The sequence below is a fragment of the Lissotriton vulgaris genome, chromosome 2_1 (assembly GCF_964263255.1).
Source record: "Lissotriton vulgaris chromosome 2_1, aLisVul1.2, whole genome shotgun sequence".
NCBI lineage: Eukaryota > Metazoa > Chordata > Amphibia > Caudata > Salamandridae > Lissotriton > Lissotriton vulgaris.
Genome location: NC_141687.1, coordinates 460235797 through 460243531, shown reverse-complemented (window position 1 = coordinate 460243531; position 7735 = coordinate 460235797). Strand labels below are relative to the sequence as shown.

The window sequence follows — 7735 nt, the reverse complement described above, 5'->3', positions numbered from 1 at the left end:
TCATTGAATTCCTTCACTTTGACATTCTGAGCACTGGGCAAAAATTACATTGCGTCAATAACCGCCTCCGGCCTTCGCTTTGTTTTAATTAAACAGTCGGATTCCCTTGGTCCACACCAGTTCTAAGTCAGCTGCTGGGTGTCGGCCGAAGTAGAACGCAGGCCCTGCGCCCCCGAGGAGGGGGCACGGGGAGAGGTGAACACAGCAGCTGGGGCGATCCATAGGAAGGGCCTGGCTCGCGTCCAAAGTCGCCGCCCCCCCGGAGGCAGGTGCCCCGTCCAGCTGCGGCGGGTGCCCAGCCCCACAGCATACCCCAGCCCGACCGTCCTGCCCTTAGAGCCAATCCTTATCCCGTAGTTATGGATCTGACTTGCCGACTTTCCTTACCTACATTGTTCCAACATGCCAGAGTCTGTTCACCTTGGAAACCTGCAGCGGATATGGGTACGGCCCAGTGCGGACATCTCCCCCAGATTTTCAAGGACCAGCGAGTGCTCACTGGACGCCGCTGGAACCGCAACGCTTTCCAAGGCTAGGGTCCCTTTCACCGGGTAAACCCATTCTGGGGCGCCCTGCCCTTCACAAAGAAAAGATAAAGCTCCCCGGGGCTCCCGCCGGCTTCTCTGGGATCTTTTACGTTACCGCACTGGATGCCGCAAGGAAGCTCGTCCCCGCCACTCCGGGTTTGGGGATCTGAATCCGACTTCCTTTCGATCGGCCGAAAGCAAAGGAGGCCATCGCCCGTCGCTTCCGAACGGCATTCGACCATCTATTAGGACCGCCTGACCCATGTTCAACTCCTGTTCACATGGAACCCTTCTCCACTTCGGCCTTCAAAGTTCTTGTTTGAATATTTGCTTCTACCACCAAGATCTGCACCTGTGGCTCAGATCTTTGTAGGAATGAATTCGGAGTTCCAGCATGATTTGCCTACCTGATGGGAGCGGCAGGACATGGTAGGAAGTATCATACCAAATATGAAATTTGCTAAATATTATAATTCACTGTTGTTTGCAGTAGCGGGATTTTTGGTCCTGACGAAAGCTTGGATAGAAACATCCAATAAGCTGAAACATGTAGACCTGCCACTTCTCCGCACATTACAGTTATTTTTTCAAACTGTTTGCGCTCTGTTTTTAGAATTGACACTAGGATAGTGCCCAATAAAGATTTAGAAATGTCTTAGTAGCAAATTTTAATATTTGCACTTTTTCTTTATCTTTTTCACTTTCTGCACTGCAAATCTTCAGCACCACAGATCAAAACTAGCACGTGGCTGTACCAATCACTGGGGTACTAAACAAGCTGAGTTTTGATATCATTCTGGTTGTCAGTACGAATGATGCAACCAAGTTTAAAATCCCAGATGACGATGGGTAGCCACGTATATGAGCTGATGGGATTCCTTTCTACTTCATGAATGTTCCATTTCTTCTGACCTGTACATTTAAGTGTCTCTGTTTAACTTAGTCTCATGATTTGTAGAGCAGTACGTTTTCTGTGTTTTGTTAGTAGGAATTCGAGGATTAAACTTTACCTGGTCTTTAGATATTCTCACTTGGACCCCTTTTTTGAAAGTTTTTGTATGTAGGAGTTGTTACACACTCCTTAGCGGATTCCGACTTCCATGACCACCGTCCTGCTGTCTATATCAACCAACACCTTTTCAGGGGTCTGATGAGCGTCGGCATCGGGCGCCTTAACCCGGCGTTCTGTTCATCCCGCAGCGCCAGTTCTGCTTACCAAAAGTGGCCCACTAGGCACTCGCATTCCATGCCCAGCTCCACGCCAGCGAGTCGGGCTTCCTACCAATTTAAAGTTTGAGAATAGGTTGAGATTGTTTCGGCCCCAAGACCTCTAATAATTCGCTTTACCAGATAAAACTGGGGGCTCCGAGCGCCAGCTATCCTGAGGGAAACTTTGGAGGGAACCAGCTTCTAGATGGTTCGATTAGTCTTTCACACCTATATCCTGGTCGGACGACCGATTTGCATGTTAGCAGGACATCTATGGACCTCCACCAGAGTTTCCTCTGGCTTTGACCTGTCCAGGCATAGTTCACCATCTTTTGGGTCCTATCACGTACGCTCATACTCCACCTCCCCGCTGGAAGCGAGGCGGGATTCAGCCTCTGCCGGCCCGTGCCGGCCCTCACCTTCATTGCGCCACAAGGTTTCGCTCGACCCTCCGACACGCGCACATATTAGACTCCTTGGTCCGTGTTTCAAGACGGCTCGGGTGGGTAACCGGCATTGGCGCAGAACCCTGGCGCCCGGCGTGGGCCTCCACACACGGTAGCGTGACGTGATCGGGCGCACTGAGAACAGTTCGCCCAGTCGACAGTCGCGCCAGGAGCATGGGGCCCCCCTTAGATCCCCCGGCGTGCCCCGAGGGGCAGCCGGGAACGGGTGCCCGGGGGAGGATGCGGAGGCAATTGATTCTCCCTCAGCCCCGCGGACACAGTGAAGCGGCTACCAGGGGGACTGTAACACCCTCTGCCGGAGCGAAGGGCCACCTGCCACCCGAAGCCGACCCGGAGCTGGTTGTGGCGCACCGCCGCGGAGGAAATGCGCCCTGCGCGGGCCGGATAGGGCCTGAGCGCTGGTTCCGCAGAGGGGATCCGTAACTCCCGGGACACTGACCTTCCTGCAGTGTTGAATCCTCCAGACAGACTGCACGGACCCCACCCGTTTACCTCTCAACCGCTTCACGCCCTCTTGAACTCCTCTTCAAAGTTCTTTTCAACTTTCCCTTATGGTACTTGTTGGCTATCGGTCTCAAGCCCGTATTTAGCCTTAGATGGAGTTTACCACCCGCTTTGGGCTGCATTCCCAAGCAACCTGACTCCGAGAAGACTCGACCAAACTACACATCAGAAGGACTTGGGCCCCCTGAGCGATGCCGGGAAGTCGGTCTTTTGTACGCCACATTTCCTGTGCCTGCCGCCGGGCGAGGATTATTTCTGGGCTCTTCCCTCTTCACTCGCCGTTACTGGGGGAATCATGGTTAGTTTCTTTTCCTCCGCTTAGTAATTTGCTTAAATTCAACAGGTCACCACGTTAGATCTTAGGTCGTAGTCGGAAGAAAAGTTGCAGAGCATCAGGGGGAGGCGCCGGGGGTGGCCAGGCCCCTGCCGGAGCAGGGGCCTGATGTCCTGGATGCGCGCATGCCCTCTATCCCCGGATCGGATCTGGAAGGGGTTAGCCCTCCCGGGAAGCCAGCCGCAAAGGTAGGAGCCCAAGGCGCGTGCAGCCAGTGGGACACCACAGACAGCCACTTGTGATACGCCGTCTGTATTCCCCTTCTCAGGGGCCAGGCAGGCACGACTGGACCCGGAGATGCTTTCGTCAACCGCCCTCGTGACGAGATGGCCCGGGCGCCCAGTTCAAGGCTTCCTGTCTGGGAGTCAGACTGCACCGTTGGGAGGAAAGAGACGTTACCAGGCGCATGGTCCGGGAGTCCCCACAAACCCACCCGCCGGTGAAGAAGGGGGCTCCTAGGGCGATGGGAGCAGGCAGCCCCGGTGTAACACGGGAGGGACCGCACGAGTCTTCAAACCCCTCTGCCCGGCTGCACGGGACTGGGTTGAACCGGGTACCTGGCAACGAGGGAGGTCGCTCCACCTGCACGCCAGCCATCCGTTGCCTGGTGGCCCGAGCCGTGCCGGCGGGCTGGCGATTAGTCCACCCCACCCTCGCCTGGGTCGGAGGCACCGGTAGGGAAGAGCCAGGCCACCCTGCTGCACGAGAAGGGCAACTCCTCGGTCGCCCGGAACCCGGTCGGACCGGGACTTGGGCATGGGAGGGCCCAGCCAGCAGCAGAGCCTTTCGAGGGTGGGGCGGTACCAGCCCAGTGATGCACTGCCATTCGGTTTCCCCCTAACCGCAGAGGTCGTGCCGGGTGAGCTAGGGCTCCATCTCGGGAGGGCCTACGCTGCGCCCCTCCCAGGAAATGGACAGGAGATGGGGGCCACCCCCGTTCCCAGTCCCTCGTGCGTCAGTCGGGCCCTCCCTGTGGAAGAGGCCCACCAAAGCCCCGGTCCTCACCCAGGTGCCTCATGCAGCCGAGTACTGCTCCACCAGCCGGGGCACGCCAGGGCAGGGCCAGGCCCTGTGCCTATGGTGTGTGCTTGCAGGAGGCAGGCAGAGGGCTTCGGGGTGGCACCATCAGTCACTTGGCCGCTCCCCCGGTAATGATCCTTCCGCAGGTTCACCTACAGAAACCTTGTTACTTCCTCTAGATAGTCAAGTTTGATCGTCTTCTCGGCGCTCGCCAGGGCCTTTGCTGACCCCGGCAGGCCGATCCAGAGACCTCACTAGACCATCCAATCGGTAGTAGCGACGGGCGGTGTGTACACAGGGCAGGGACTTAATCAACGCGAGCTTATGACCCGCACTTACTGGGAATTCCTCGTTCATTGGAAATAATTGCAATCCTAAATACCTTTCACGAACGGGGTTCAGCGGGCTAACATAACATAACATAACATGTGTATTTGTAAAGCGCACGTTCACCCAGCGGTTTCTTGGCGCTGAATAACAGATGTTTATTGTTACCCAACTCAATGGTACTCATTTTATCGACCTCAGATGGATGAAAGGCTGAGTGGACCCGCCGGGATTTGAACCTGTGACCATGAGGTCGAACACAGGCCCCTGCAGTGGACGCATTAGTCCACTGAGCCACCAGACCCGGCTGTCGGAGAAGGATAGACACACGCTGATCCGTTCAGTGTAGCACGTGTGCAGGCCTGGACATCTAAGGGCATCACTGATCTGCTCGATATCGTGTGGCTGAATGCCACTTATCCCTCCAAGAAGTTGGACGCTGACCGCTGGGGGTCATGTAACTAGTTAGCATGGAGCAGTCTCATTCGTTATCGGAATTAACCAGACAAATTGCTCCACCAACTAAGAACAGCCATGCATTACCACTCACAGAATCAAGAATGAACTATCAATCCTTTCCGTGTCCAGGCCGGGTGAGGTTTCCTGTGTTGATTCAAATTAAGCCGCAGGCTCCACTCCTGGTGGTGCCCTTCCATCAATTCCTTTAAGTTTCAGCTTTGCAACCATACTCCCCCCACCCCCGGAACCCAAAGACTTTGGTTTCCCGGAAGCTGCTCGTCGGGTCATGGGAATAACGCCGCAGGATCACTAGTCGGCATCATTTATAGTTGGAACTATGACGGTATCTGATCGTCTTTGAACCTCCAACTTTTGTTATTGATTAATGAAAACTTTCTTGGAAAATGCTTTAGCTTTGGTTCGTCTTGCGCCGGTCCAAGAATTTCACATCTAGTGGCACAATTCGAATGCCCTTGGCCCTACCTTTTAATCATGGCCCCAGTTTCGAAAACCAACAAAATAGAACCAGAGTCCTATTCCATTATTCCCAGCTGAAGTATTCCGGAGGCTGGCCTGCTTTGAACACTCTAATTTTTTCAAAGTAAACGCTTCGGACCCCCAGAACACTCAGTCAAGAGCATCAAGGGGGCACTGAGAGGCAGGGGCTGGAACAGGCAGTAGCTCGCCTCGCGGCGGACCGCCTGCTCGATCACAAGATCCAACTACGAGCTTTTTAACTGCAGCAACTTTAATATACGCTATTGGAGCTGGAATTACCGCGGTTGCTGGCACCAGACTTGCCCTCAAATGGATCCTCGTTAAAGGATTTAAAGTGTACTCATTCCAAATACAGGGTCTCGAAAGAGTCCTGTAATGGTATTTTTCGTCACTACCTCCCAAGTCGGGAGTGGGTCATTTGCGGACCTGCTGCCTTCCTTGGATGTGGTAGCCATTTTAGCCATTTCTCAGGCTCCCTCTCCGGAATCGAATCCTGATTCCCCGTTACCCATGGTCACAATGGTAGGCACAGAAAGTACCATTGAAAGTTGATAGGGCAGACATCCGAATGTATCGTCGCCGTCACAGGGACGTGCAATCAGCCTGAGGTTATCTAGAGTTACCAAAGTGGCCGGGCGAGCCCGGATTGGTCTTGGTCTGATAAATGCACGCATTCCGGGACGCCAGCGCTCGTCGGCATGTATTAGCTCTAGAATTACCACAGTTATCCAAGTAACAGATGGAGCGATCAAAGGAACCATAACTGATTTAATAAGCCATTTGCATTGTACCGGCCATGTGTACTTACACATGCATGGCTTAACCTTTGAGACAAGCATATGCTACTGGCAGGATCAACTAGGTAGCTGCATCTGCTGACGGGGTAGGTCCGGGCGTCGCATGCCCATCTCCCCGACTGGACAACCTTCGCGCACCCCTTCCTCTCAGGAGCCTGCTGGGGGAAGGAGCCCACCCGCCTGGGCGGGAGGGCACGCTGGAGGGGTGGAGAGATGCGGTCACATGGGCACAGGCAGGATCAGTTGTCTCCCCTGGAAGGGAGAGGCGGGGCGAGGCACAGCCTGAGCGAGACGTAAGGGTGGCGGAGCCTGGCGGCACCTGCACCCCTGGGTACGGTTGTTCTGAGCTGCTGTGGAAATGTACTGGGTGGAGAGGTGTGACAGCGTGGCGCACGGGGCCTACAAACCTGCAGGGCTGCAGCATCTGAGGGCCTGGCGCCACCCAACCCCTTCTGCTTGGGTCAGACCTCTAGGGGTCATGAGCTGCCAGGGCCGCTCGGCCTTCGCTCTGCTGGATAGGGTGAAGGGCCTCCCACCAGGCGGCAGGCCCTCGAGTCGGAAAGTCTATGCAGGGAGGAAGCTCCTTGCTTGAAACAACAGCCGAGGCTGGCCAAGCAGTCCATCCCGAAATGGACCGTGAGTGCGGCCAGGGCTTCCCCTGGCAGGCTGTCCTGCGCAGGGGGGATGGCGGCTTCACATCCCTGCCTGCTCCCGGGGCTAGAAGGTTCAAAGGAAAGGCCCATTAGGAAGGGGCTGAGAGGCATGCCTGGGTGCTGCCTTCCCCTTTTCAGAATCGCCAGACCTCAGGGAGGTCTGACTGAGCAAACTTGGAGAAAAAGGACCATCGGGAAGGGGCTAAGAGACAGATGCATACCCGGGCCCCTGGGGGCCCCGGCGGGCAGGCTCAGGTTCTGCCTCTCCTTGTTTTGGAATCGCCGGACCTGACGGAGGTCTGACTGACGCTCTCCCTAGTAATACGGAGGAAAATTACCCCCCTTTCTTGTAATCCGTGCACATAGGGTGACAGAGAGGACCCAAGGTGCGAATGTACCTGACCTCCTGGAGCTCTCACTGGGATCGGGGAGGCAAATGAGCCCTCATCGGGACTTCCAGGCAAGCCAGGCCATCTGGTTGCCCCATTGGAAAGCACTGCGTGTGACCAGATGTCCAAGGAGATAGGTGCGACCAGATGGCAGAGGGAATCAGTGTGACCAGATGGCCGAGGGGAAGGTGTGACCAGACAGCCAGGCTCGAAAGGGAAGCCATCTGGTCACTCTGTGCCCTAACGAAAGAGTGAGCAGGTACCAGGGCATGGGGGACCAGAGGCCCAGGGCCCCAGCTGGGCTGCAGCTGGGCTCCAGCCATGGAGGCTGCAAGGGGGACCTGACGGGCCCTCCAACTGGGGCCCGCGGACACCTTGACAAGCAGGGGAGGCCTGCACAGGACCGACAGACCCCTCTCCTGAGCCCTTGGTGGAGCAGCAGGCTGGGGGACGAGGCTCAGGGCCAGAGCATCCAATTCGGGGCCCGACATGGCCCCTGGACCCAGCCGGGGCCCAGAGGCGCAGGGTCCGCCTCCCGGGGCCCTCTGGAC

General features: G+C 56.2%; 2 pseudogenes; both read right to left on the bottom strand.

Moving 5' to 3' along the window:
• Positions 1-403: 403 nt before the first annotated feature.
• LOC147730602 (28S ribosomal RNA) lies at positions 404-3051 on the bottom strand (annotated as a pseudogene).
• A 1139-nt stretch (positions 3052-4190) lies between these two features.
• LOC147730601 (18S ribosomal RNA) lies at positions 4191-6210 on the bottom strand (annotated as a pseudogene).
• Between the last annotated feature and the right edge of the window lie 1525 nt (positions 6211-7735).